This window comes from Enhydra lutris, unplaced genomic scaffold (assembly GCF_002288905.1).
Source record: "Enhydra lutris kenyoni isolate GAN:26980312 unplaced genomic scaffold, ASM228890v2 scaffoldscaffold34, whole genome shotgun sequence".
Taxonomy (NCBI): domain Eukaryota; kingdom Metazoa; phylum Chordata; class Mammalia; order Carnivora; family Mustelidae; genus Enhydra; species Enhydra lutris.
In genome coordinates, this window is record NW_019154118.1 from 17,453,934 (window position 1) to 17,466,621 (window position 12,688).

The window sequence follows — 12,688 nt, forward strand, 5'->3', positions numbered from 1 at the left end:
CTCCCTTTCCCTGCCGGTCTAGAGCAGGGGTGCCTGACACATCCCCCGCCCTCCTTCCCAACCCCGGCAAGTTTGAGACTCGGAGGCCACCTCTCCACCTCCACTCTGAGCCCCGCCTCCCTCCCCAGTTGCTGTCCATTTTTCGGGGTTGGTTACCGCGGCAGTTTCCTGGCATACTCTGATTCCGACTTCTCGCTTGCAATCAAGAAAACTAAAAATAGAGCATAAAGGAGCTCTCCAAGGGGGGTTGTGGGGGTGGGCAGAGGACGAGGAAAATGCTTGGTTCCTCCTGGGAATGAGACCTCATCAGTTCTACGTAGGGAGTTAGAAAACCAGCCCAGACCACGGACAGGGGTGCGGGGCGGGGCGGGGACCCTCTCTGATCACCAAGTGGAGGGAGCTTGAAAGAAAATTGAGTGTGTGTGGGGGGGGGGGGGGCATGCCTGGGAAGTGGGTTTGGGGGAAGGAGGGTGCCTTTTAGATCCTTGGGGATGAGGCCCATAACATGACTTGCGCAGTGGATCCCCACCCCTGGGGTTGAGCAAGAACTAAAATCCAACTAAAATCCAGGATTTTAGTAACCTGGGGGTTACCCTTTAGTAACCCTTGAGTAACCCTGGGGTTTACTTGGGCACCAGAGGCCTTATGTTGTAATTCATCTGCCAAGAGGGGGCGCTGTATTCTAATTTTAACAAAAGCATCTTGTGTAAACCGAGGCTCTCCAAGGCCGGTGGTACCTGGTTGTATAGTTGGGTTCTCTGGCTTGAGACACACAGGAACCCCGTCAGAGATTTCCCCCTCAGAAATGGTATCTTTTGGCTTGCAGGGGATGGATGTTTTCAAGCCAGACATGATAAGATTGGAAACATTGCAGGGGATGGGGGAGTGCTAGGAGTCAGCCCATAGAAGGAGTGCTAAGGGAGAGCCTGGACTCCCAGACAGCTGGTCCCAGGACACAGGCAACCCTTCTCCCTGGTAGAGCCTCTCTCTGCGCCCACCCCCCCGGGAGCTCAGAAAGACATGTGGACGTGTGTAAATGACTCAGCAGTTACTGGGGGAGACAAGCCTGATTCTGAATCCAGAGCTCTAGGTTTGCAGTCCTAGCTGTGCCACTCCATGACCTTGGGCATGCCGCTTTTTCCTCTGAGCCTCAGTTTCCCCTAGTGTCTAATAGGATGTGTTGCATAAAAGCTCTGGAGATGAAGAAGTCTTGTGTAAATGCAAGGAACATCATTACAACTTTCATCTCCCATGCATAAAACAGTCAGCAGCCCAGCCTTATCTTCCAAGGGGCAGTTCAGAGGGAGGACTTTATCTGTACCCCTGTCTGGTGGTGTCTTCAGGACCCCTTTCTCTCACAGGGCTATCTTTAGGACCCATGATGCTTCCCCTCCTGAGAGAGGAAGCGAAATGGTTGATACTAGAATCCAGAGACCAGCCATGCTTTGGTACCACTGATTCAAATCAAGATACTGTCTTTCAGTCTCCCCTTCATCTTGCTGAACTCATTCTGGCTCTCTTAGCAAGCCCATCTAGATGGAGAGACAGTTGGTCCCTGAAAATGTGGTGATTTCTCTAGTGAGGGAGGGAATGCTGAACTGTGAGGAGCCAGGCCTTGTGGGGTGGGGGTGGGGGTGGGTGGCACCCCTGCACACCCTGAAGAGGCCTTCCCTGGCTCCCTACAGACTGATGCTGTCTCCTAGTTTCTAAAAGAGCCCCGCCATCGCCCCTTCCTTCAGAAAGGCTAAGGGTGTTCTGGGTTGATCCGAGGAGAGTTGAAGGTGACCCCTGTTCCCAGGGAACGCCCACGTCCGTTTATGGACTTGCATCCTGCGCCATCCACCCCACCATGGCTTCTCTGCCCTGATGGGTCTGGTGTGAGTGGGAACGTCTTTAGCCCCTTTGGGAGGTCCAACAGGTGTAGCTGGAGGAGGAGCTCCAAGGGGCAAAGTCTCGACCATTTTCTGTGTGGAATCTGTAAGAGCATCAAGCCCAAGTGGGCATGAAGCCCAACAAAGGCTTTTTAAAATTACCATGTGCTGTCCTTTCTCTGATTACAAAAGTAATACATATTCATGGTCAAAAATTTGGAAAATACAGAAAAGCACAAAGAAAAAAATTCATCCATATTCTACTACCCAGAAGCCACCACTATTAATATTTGAGGTGTATCACCTTGCTGTCCTTTTCTTTCTTTCTCTTTATCTCTGTCTTTTAATAGGAATCTCCTGCAGTAACACTTTTTTTGTCTCCTACTTTATAACAGCGTGTGGGGAGCATTTCCCCACGCAACACACACTAGGCAAAAAGTGTAGCTAGGTGTTTGGTCTGGGAATCGAGGGAGAGTGTGCTCTCAGAAGGGCGCTCAGCACTGACAGATGGGGCTCTCTCCTGCTTCCAGTGAAGGTGGAGGACCATACAGTCCACAGGCGGGAGGGGTAGCCGGAGAGGCAGGGCAGGCTGCCGTCCAGTGTCCCTCCCCAGGCATCTCGGGAGTATGCCAGCTGCTCCTGGCGAGGGCAAAGGTGCTGGTTACTTGGAAGCTCAGGATAACACTAGAAATGTCAGGCAGTTGGAGGGAGGGAGAGTCCTCTCCTCCAAGAGAAGAAACAGTTACAAAGAAGCCAGTTCCAGTCAACTGCAGAGCTGTACTTTAGCTAAGGCGGGTGCTGGGGGAAGGGTGGGTGTGCGTCTGTGGCCTCAGGCTCTCCAGATGCCAGACATGGTGCTTCAGGATCTTGGTTTGGAGACCCGGCCCACACCTGTTGCCCGTCTGACCCCCACACAGCATGACCTCACCTTCCTTAAAGCATTCCGCCTGGGTCACGTGATTCAGAGGGGACAAAAGCCTGCCTCCTCTCTACGCCCAGACAATTCTTCTCTCTTCCTAACTCCACTCAGGATGCTCTTCCTTGAACAGTAACAAAAAGCCCGAAATAACCTGATTGAAAAATGGGCAAACTACTTGAATAGAGGACATCCAGATGGCCGACCGACACGTGAAAAGATGCTCAGCATCACTAATTATTGAAGAAATGCGGATGAAAACGACAGTGAGATGTCGCATCCATTAGGGGGGCCACTGTTAAAAAAACAAAGTGCCACGTGTTCAGGAGGATTTGGAAAAACTGAAACGGTCATGCACTTTTAGCGGGCTCGTAAAATAGGCACAGCCTCTATGGAGAACAGCACGGTGATTTCAAAATAAATAGAATAGACTAGAACTACCATGCAGTCTGGCAATCTCACTTCTGGGTCCACCTCCAACAGAACTAAAAGCTGGATCTCAAAGAGCTATTTGCACGCCTATGTTCCCAGCACCATTATCCACAGTATCCAAGAGGGAAGGAACCCGAATGTCAGTTGACGGATGAAACGGTAAACAAAATGAGAGATTACACACAAGAGAATATTATTCAGCCTTAAAAAGGAAGGGCTATAGTTTGGATAAACCTTGAGGATATGGTGCAAAGTGAGATAAGCCAGTCACTAAAAGACAAGTACTGTGTGATTCCACTTTTGTAAGGTGTCTAAAGCGGTCAGATTCCCAGAGACAGAAGTAGAATCCTGGTTACCAGGGGCTGGGGAGGAGAGGGAGTTGGGGAGCTGTGGCTTAATGGATATAAGGTTTGTGTTCAGGATGAAGAGTTTTGGAGGTGTGTCGCTCAACAGTGTAACTGTACTTAACTGAGTTGGACACTTAAAATAGGTTAAAGACAGTAAATTTTATGTTACGTGTTGTTTGTTTTGTCTTTTTTTTTTTCTTTACCATAGTTAGAAAAAAGGAAAGAGATTTTCTCTCCGCCTTCCCTGACCAGCCGAGCAAAGAAAGAGCTTCTCACGGTCTTGCATTTTCTACAGAAACCCCCTAAGTTGACCTGTTACCTTTTTTATGTGGTCGCGTTTGAGCTTCTTTCTAGACAAGTTCTTTGAAGTCAGGGGGTAAAATCTCCACCTCTTTGTTTTCCCCATAGCATCGAACACAGTGCCTGGAACATAACGGAGGCCCAGCTAATGTCTGCACACTGAATCGTCCCTTCCTTCCATGGATGGAGATGGAGATGGAGAGAGGAGAGAGGAAGAAGACAGTGCCCAGGTAGGACTGGGGTTTCCACACGCGCCTGTTTAAGCAGCTGTTTTGTGTGGTTTAGTTCACACATACTCACACTTTTACCTCACGTGTAGACAGTGATGTCGGGGGAAGGGAGAGACCTTGAGTTATGGAAATGGGGTTTTGGACTCTTCCAGAACTTTTTTTTGACTCAAAAGGTTTGGAAGGCATTAACCCAAACCACCTAGGACATGTACCTAATCTTACCCTTCTTTGGAATTCCTCCTGAGAAGCAGATTCACTACTCTCCTCAGGAACACAGATCAGTGTCTTACAACTCTTCTGCCAGGGAAGTTTCTCCTGACCTATCACCTCCATCCCTCCGGCCACCGCGTACACTTCTCCTCTGATGACATAGAGAGCGCTCCCCTGCGCCATGTTCCTTGTAGGCACTCTTAAAATCTGCCCTCAAACAGAATAACGATCGCTTACATGAGGTATCTGCAGTTTTCTCTTTGTAGGGTGGTTCCTCTGCTAAATTAATTGTCTGGTTCTCTTGAAAAGCAGTCTTTTCCCCCAGTTCATGTTTCGTTCTTGACCTAACATGGCCATTCCTGGCCTTTAGAATGGGATTTGCTTCTGGTGGGGAATTAAATTTCCATAGCAACGCTGGCAGCCATCTTCGGAGTACTGTGCTCCACCCAGCCCGAGGGCAGGCTGGTACCGCACCACAGGGCCCTGGTTTGCGGGGTTGTAAGTCTCCTTTAGTCAGACCACAGCTGCAGTGACTCAAACTACTAAGGGGACAGACAAAAAACACATGAAGGAGTCTGCCTGCTCTTAGTTCCCGGGGACCCTGAGCTCCTGAGGAGACACGGGTGTTTACTTTGTTAGCCTCACAGGATTAAAAAAAAAAAAATAACAGAAAACTGGGGATTGGGGGTTTTCATCTCTTTTCTGAATCAGCTGGGTCTTTTTCTCCAAGCAGGGCACCCTGCTAAGCTCCAAGCCAGGAGAAAGGCCTGAATCCTAGCTCTGGGGATTTGTCTGTTTGTTTAAAGTGTATTCTTAATGGCTGTTTTTAAGGAAGCCATAAACAGTGTGAGGGTTTCTTCCCACTCCCTCTCGGCCCCCAAATACTACTCAGCTCTCCAGTGGTTTGTGGAATCATTTCCAGAGTCCCTAACATGGCAGTCCAGCCCCCAGTCCACTGGCCTCAAGCTGCTTCCAGGGTCTCAACTCCCTTAATTCCCCCTTGGGTTCGTGCCCTCCTGCCAATAGGACATTAGCCTGCGGTCCAGACACAGCAAACACTTAATTCCTCTCTGTCCTGTGCCTGTGAGCTTGCAAATGCCTTTTCTCCCAGCCCACTTGGAAGTTCTGTTCCTTCTGTAAGACAGGTCTTCTTAATGCATGTGTTGTGCAGAATTCATTCTCCTTAGCGCGGAGGGCCACAGGATGGGGCTGGAGCCACGGGAAGCCCTCTTGGCCAGCGCTCCCATCCATGGGGACCATTGTCCATTTGTCCTAGTGAGCCAGCCATCTTCTGGGTGTGCCATGTCATGAAAAGATCTGGAAGCACTGCTTTAAGGCCCAGCTCAGTGCTGCCTCCCCCGCAAAGCCTCTTCCCGACCCTCCAGCCAGAAGTCTCCCTGCCTCCCTTAGATACCTCCCCCAGTCCTTCTGGAGTGTCTTATGGTCTGCTTTGTATCATGGGTATTTATTGCTTTTCTATAGGCATCTTTCCTGCTTCCCTCCCCCAAAGGATTGGAAGCTCTTTGAGAATTTTGTTCTTATTTAGTTACACACAGTGTTTAGAACTTGTCCTGCATGTACGTGGGACTCCTTAAATGTTGATTTGAAATCTAAGGCTTCTGTAACCGTAGGTCGTCCTCCAAGCCGAACCCCCCTTGATATGCTGGTCCTGTTCCAACGACTCCACCGCTGTTCAAAATGCTTTGGAATTTCTTTTCTGGAATTACTTTCAGAGAAGGTTTATGAGCCAAAGAATAAAACTAGTCTCTTTTCTTTAGAATCAAACAACTTGTATTTAATTTTCATTTTGTTGTCATTGCTAGTCAACAAATATTTATTGAGCCCCAGGCACATAGTTGTTTTTTCTTTTTTTTAAATTTAATATAAACTACTTGTCTACCTTATTGGCAAGATTTGGCTCCAAACAAATTTGGTCTTTTTCCAGAAATCGAATCTACCCTCAAAACATTAAAGGTTTACTGTCTTGGAGCAGATTCACAACAATGAAAGCAAAGAGTATAAAACTGCAAAAAAGCAAAACTTAAACCAAAAACACACACACACAAAAGCAAACAACAGTGAGTGCCAGCAACCCTGGGACAAATGCAGAGCCTCCCTGGTCCTACCTTACAGGGGACAGCATTAACTTGGATGCATGAAATCTGGCATGTTTGTTTAGAGGACAAGGTCTCTCTGGCTTATGTCACACCTCGGACAGGAATATGTCATTCAGCAAACAATGAGTCAATACCGTATGTGGTTAGATCTTGGCATTTGAAGCCCGTGAATGTGCCTACCAGCCACCTTGGGCAGTCATCTGAAGTTTCTGGTAGTTTACTCACCTGAAGGGGTGGGTCATGGTGGTTGGTATCTACTTAATGGGGCTATTGGTAAAATTGAGTGTTGGCTCTGGCATCCAGATATTCTGATCGTAAAGAAAATACCTACCAACAGTTTAGATGACTATCCGCCCCCCTCCCCACCCGAGAATAGAAGGGCTAAGGAATAAATCGTTACCTTCACACTTCCAGAGACTGAAATTACAGACTGGCTCTATGATGCTCCGATTCCTCTGGAAAAAACTGTAGAAGTTCCTGGCATTCGGTTGCCGTAGAAATGATATGGGCAAGAGCCCAAGAAGAAGTTCTCCTGAATATGGTTAGGCAGAGGGAAGGGCAAGTGAAGAAGACCAAGAAGTCATTTACTAAGAAGCAGGATCTGAGGCGTCTGGGTGGCTCAGTGGGTTAAGTGTCTACCTTTGCATCAGGTCACAACCTCAGGGTCCAGGATTGAGCCCCGTGTCCAGGCTCCCTGTTCAGCAGGGGGCCTGCTTCTCTTTCTCCCTCTGCCCTCTCCCCGGTTCATGCTCTCTCTCTCTCAAATAAATAAATAAATAAATAAAATCTTAAAAAAAAAAAAAAAAAGCAGGATCCTAGCTCGGCCAAGTGCATCAAGTAATTCCTGATTTCTTCTGGCGGAGGAGCTATTTGGAAGACAGTTGGGACCTTCTTCTGAGCTGTGGGCTCTGCTTCACTAAAGCCAGCTGCTGTCCCCCAAGCCTGGGACACTAGGACCTGCTGGTCAGAGCTCAGTTTCTCCAGAATGCTTTCCCAGCTGATTGTGCCAATAGACAACGGTGACTTCCCATGTGCCAGGCATTTCACACAGACCCATTCACTTCCCCAAAAGAGGTAGGTACCATGATGGTGCCTGTTTTATGGACATAGCTAGTCAGGAGTCTGAGCTATCTTAACACCCCAGCATCCACATCGTGCCTTGGCCCCATCTACTTTAAGAATTTGGAGATTTGTTTAAACGAACGAATTCCTTCTTTATCACGTTTATCACATTTATTGTGTGTCCTCCTCCCACAGTGTGTACACTCCACAGGTTCAAGAATTGTTGTCTTTCTTATTAACTGCAGAATCCCTAGTATCTGGAACAGTGGAAGCACACATCAGGGATGCTTAGTAGATATTTCTTGAATAAATGAATGTCTTCACACATTTGTAATATATTGCTTTTTTCTTAAACCTCGCCCTGCCTTTTTTTTTTTTTTTTTTTTAAAGTACACTGCTTTTTAGGGATTCTGAGCTGTGTGTCCCTGGGCCTTCGGAGAGCTCTGTATTGTATAGGAGGATTTCAATCAGTGTTATTAATCAATGTACCAACTCTATTCCAGGGAAAGCATATTCCCAGTCTAAAGCCTGTTTTCTGTGGGCATTTTTCTTCTTTAGAGGCGATCATAAGCCCAGGAAATCAACTTGTCTCAGAGTTGTCATGATAAATAAGGCCTGCAGACGTGATGTTCTGGTGTTTGTTTAATTTCTTAGACGCTTCCCTTTGCCACAGTCCCCAACCCCTGTTGTTCACGCACAGCTGTTCAGCTATCCGCTTGCCCTCCCAGGGCCCGAGTGGAGTTACGTGGTTCTGGTCCAAACCCCTTGTGTTACAGCAGAGGAAACCGAGGCCTGAGACTGTGTACTTGCCCATGGTCACGCAGCTGGCAGAGCCTGGAATCCAGTGCCCACCTGCCTCGCGGTCCAGTGTGCCTTCTCTGTCACCATGTGCCCTGGGCAGGAAGGCCTTGTAAGAACAGGGATGGAAACAGATGTCACTGATCCCAGGGATGTTGGGTTCCGGGTGAAGGGAAGACAGGAGCGGAAGGGTGACAAGAACCTCTCCTTGCTCTGCACCATCGCGGGGCCACTGTGCTCATTGGCAACCCCCTCAAATGATGGCATTTTCAGCAAATGGAAGGGAAGTAGGTCTTTCTTTTGCCCTCCCCCCATCCCCCATTGTAATTAGTTGTCAAAAAATTTTAGATGGAAGGGGGAACGCTCAGGTCCTGATGAGATGATACAGCAAAGATTTCATTTCATCTTGAATTTGACATTAAACTTTAATAGTCTCAAGGACAAGAAGCCAAGAGATATCAGATGTAATGAGATAAAGCAAAGTTTCTCTGACAGCAAATTTGATCACAAATGGGCTCCGAGATTGCTTCTTTGATATAAATGAAACATAATTCATCTTCCAGTGCCCCGAATGGGCTTTCAGGCTGGGGATGAGGCTGGCATCTCTCTTGCCTGGCTCTGACAAGTGGCAGCACAGGGAGGAGGTGGAGGCTTCGCCGGACCCTGCCTGTGCAGTCCAGTCGCTCTGTCTGGGAAGACTGGGGCAGGCGGCCGCAGGAGCTGGAGGGCGCCAGGCGGTTCTAGCCAGTGGCTGCGGTCCTTCTGCTCTGAGCTGGGTTTCGACTTGGGAGGTTCTCCTCAGGCTCAGAATGGCAAAGAGTGTGTCAAGCAGGACAGGACCCCCTTCCACCTCTGGGCTCTGTGGGAAACCACTCTTTGATGATTTCCTGGCTCGGACTTGTGAGGTGAACGATCCCATTCATCCTCTTCTGACATACTTTCCTGAAGCGGTTTCTTCCTTTTTCCAAACTTCCTGTGGCTGCCCAAATTCAGACAGCGTAATGCTAGGTGGGGGCAGGGCGGAGGGGCAGGGCAGAGAGACTAGGTGGAGGGGCTGGGTGAAGGGCTCCCACCTCCCAGTCTCCATAAGCACCCCCCACTGGTTTTCTTAATCTTGCATAAATTACCATGTTAATTACAGGGTCTGCTTGCCACCTTTCAGCACGGTGGTTGCCCTCAGCCTGTCTTGCACAAGCACTGCGGGGGCTACTGGGTCAGCTGCTCAGGGCTGGGCCATGCCACCACTGTAGCCTCCTACCTGGCCTCCCCGCCTCCAGCCCTTGCCCCTTCTGATCCTACCTCCTCAGGCCACAAACCTGCAGATATTTTAGGATAGATGACTTACTCTGATGCCCCAGGCCCTCCACAGTCTGGTAGCCCTTGCCCTTGTGTGCCTCTCCAGCCAGTCCTCCGTTGCCTGTCCACAGCATCCCCTTCACGGCCACAGTGGGGGAAAGCACTCCCCGCACAAACCAGAGCCGTCTCATGCTTTTGCTTTTGAAGTCTACTCAGAAAGCTCTTCCCCTGGTCAAACACAACTCAGCCTCCTTCAGTCCTGATGTCACGTCTTCTTCTTTTTTAAGATTTATTTTATTCATTTGCAAGAGAGAGAGAGAATCTCAAGCAGACTCCCTGATGAGCACGGTGCCCAAAGATGTGGAGCTTGATCTCATGACCCTGAGATCATGACCTGAGCCAAAATCAGGCGTCGGAAACTTAACTGACTGAGCCATCCAAGCGCCCCCTGAGGTCACATCTTCTGAGAAACCTTCCCTTCCCGGGTCTGCCAGAAGACAGCGCCCCTCCCCTGGGCTCCTGGACCACTGTATGACTCAGGGTCTGTCTTCCCCATTTGACTGCTATTCCTGTACTTTCTTCTTCCAAGAGCTCCAAAAGCCATGTCTCATTGATCTTTACATATTCCTGGGCTTATCATGGTGCCCAGCTTAGAGCAGGTGGTCAGTGAGGGCCCATTAGATGAAACCAAATCCTGGCCCATAGCATGGTCTTCTGGAACATGCCAGGCTCAGTGGCCAGTCCACCTTCTCTGGCAGTTGGGAGGATCAGAATGCATGCACACTTGTCTGTCTGCCCAGGTGAGATAGTAACAGTTCCACCTGAATAACTTTGTCCCAGTTCTCCTTGACTGAGGGGAGCCTGGGTGGCTCAGTCCATTAAGTAAGCATCTGCCTTTGGCTCAGGTCATGATCTCGGGGTTCTGGGATCGAGCCCCGCATTGGGCTCTCTGCTCAGCCTGTTTCTGCCTCTTACTCTCCCTCTGTGCTCTCCCTCTCTCTCAAATAAATAAATAAAATCTTTAAAACAAAACAAAACAAATTCTCTTGGATCAAGAGTTTGGGATTGCAAGGTTGAGACCAGACTGCAGACAGCTCTGCATCTTCTCCTCTTTCCTAGAGGCCCAGAGCGAGAACTCAGGGGAAGGTGTCTTTATCTTTTTCAGCTAAAGACAGCCTGAGCAGGAAATAGGGAGAGAGTTCTCCTTGGAGTGGAAATAGAGGCAGAACAGAGCTGGGAAGCAAGGGCTGGTGCACTTGTTCTGGGTGGGGGGGGGTGGCTTTGAGACTCGGGGTCCAATCAGAAATGTAGATTTAGCCCAAATGTCTATCAATCCATAAGTGGGTAAACAAACTGGGGTACATCCATACGGTGGAATGTTATTCAGCCACAATGAGGGATGGACTCCCGACACCTCCTGCCATGTGATAAACCTCAAAAACATGACGCTAGCTGGAAGAGGCAGGCATAGAGGTTCCGAATTACATATTTATATGAAGTGTCCGGAAGAGGTACATCTGTAGAGACAGAAAGCAGATTGGTGATTGTCAGGGACTGGGAGGAGGGAGTAGAGGTATGGGGTTTCCTTTGGGGGTGATGAAAATACGTTGGAAATAGATAGAGATGGTGGTTGCCTAACACTGTGAAGGTATTGTCTACTTTATATGAATTTCATTTCAATAAAAACAGTTAAAGATAAGCAAACACAAAAGGGAATGTGGGTGTCATTCTGGGGGATCTGGGAAATTCCAGAAATTCTATGGGACATCTTTCCGTCATCCTGAGTCGTCTTATGAAGCTGCCCACATGTACGTGTGGGTGTCTGCCAGAGCTGTCGTTCTGCACAACTCCAGGGGACACCCCAGACATCACGGTCCATGCAGATGGAGCAGGGTGGGCATGGGTCCACCCTGGGGTGTCATGGCACCTCTGGCCAAAAGAGGGGGATGGTGGAGGCTCCGGGCCAGACTCCTTCACCCGTGTCTCCTGATCACATAGTCATGAAGTGATTTATTTCCCTCCCTGTAGTTGCCAACCAAGAGGCCTGACTGCTGTTGCCCAGGAGCCAGTGGGTAGAAAGAGGGTTTGCTCCTCTGTGGCGTCAGTCTCCATCTCTGCGGTCCTGCCTGTCTCCCTGCCCAGTGGTCATTGCCTGCACTCTTGAGATATAGTGGCAAGGGAGGGGAAGAGACCCCAGGTGATGACAGAAGAGACCCAAAGTCATTATTTTAATGGAGTCATTGGCTGTGCTTCCAAATCTCCTTATCAATGTCATTAGAATTAATTTGATTACATGCTCTCCCTCTTCTCTCTCTCGTTTCTCATCATGAATGACTCTCCTCGTGGATGTGTTACTCTCGGGCATGACAGGTTTCCTCCTGTTGGGACCTTTGAGGCACCGATGGCAGGATGGGGGAGCTCCTGCTCGCTCAGAGCTGGCTGCGGAGCCCTCCTGCTCCTGGACACCGGCTTCTCTCGCTCTCAGGACCTGGGCTTGGAGAGGATCGTAAAGTGCTTCTAGCCTTCTGTCTGGTGGTATCTTCCTTAAGAGCTCAGAAATCCTGCGTCCGATTCCCATGAGCCACAACACAATTTAGGGACAAGAGCTCAAAGATTTTTGTTTTGCTCCTTAACGCAGAATTCTTAAACCATGTGCAATTGTCCATCCTGGTAGTGGCCTCCCCTCTCGACCCATCCGGGCCTTGTAGACCAGGGGCTTTCAAGACAGTTTCATAAGGGCTATGGGGTAACCTGCATACCGTGGAGGGGTTCAGGGAGGCATCAGGGGGTTGGAGAACTTACCAGTGGCCTGGCCTCAGAGGGAAGGATCTGGAGGTGAGGGGGAGGATGGTTTTACTGGTGTTGTCTGTTGGGTGAGCCCCCAGGGGTCCTTGCCATGTTGAACGACTCTGCCCCTCTGTTCTCTGCGTGTGAGAAAATGCATTTCCAGAGGGCTTGGGGTCATGCCTTGTAGGGATAAAGAGTGAGAAGGAGACTATGTGGCAGTGTGTGGCAGTGTGGCGGAATGACTGCGGGCAGCTCATGTTCCCTCTCTGGGCTAGAAGGATCAGTTTGAGCTGCTATAATAAAGTACCGTGAACTGGATGGC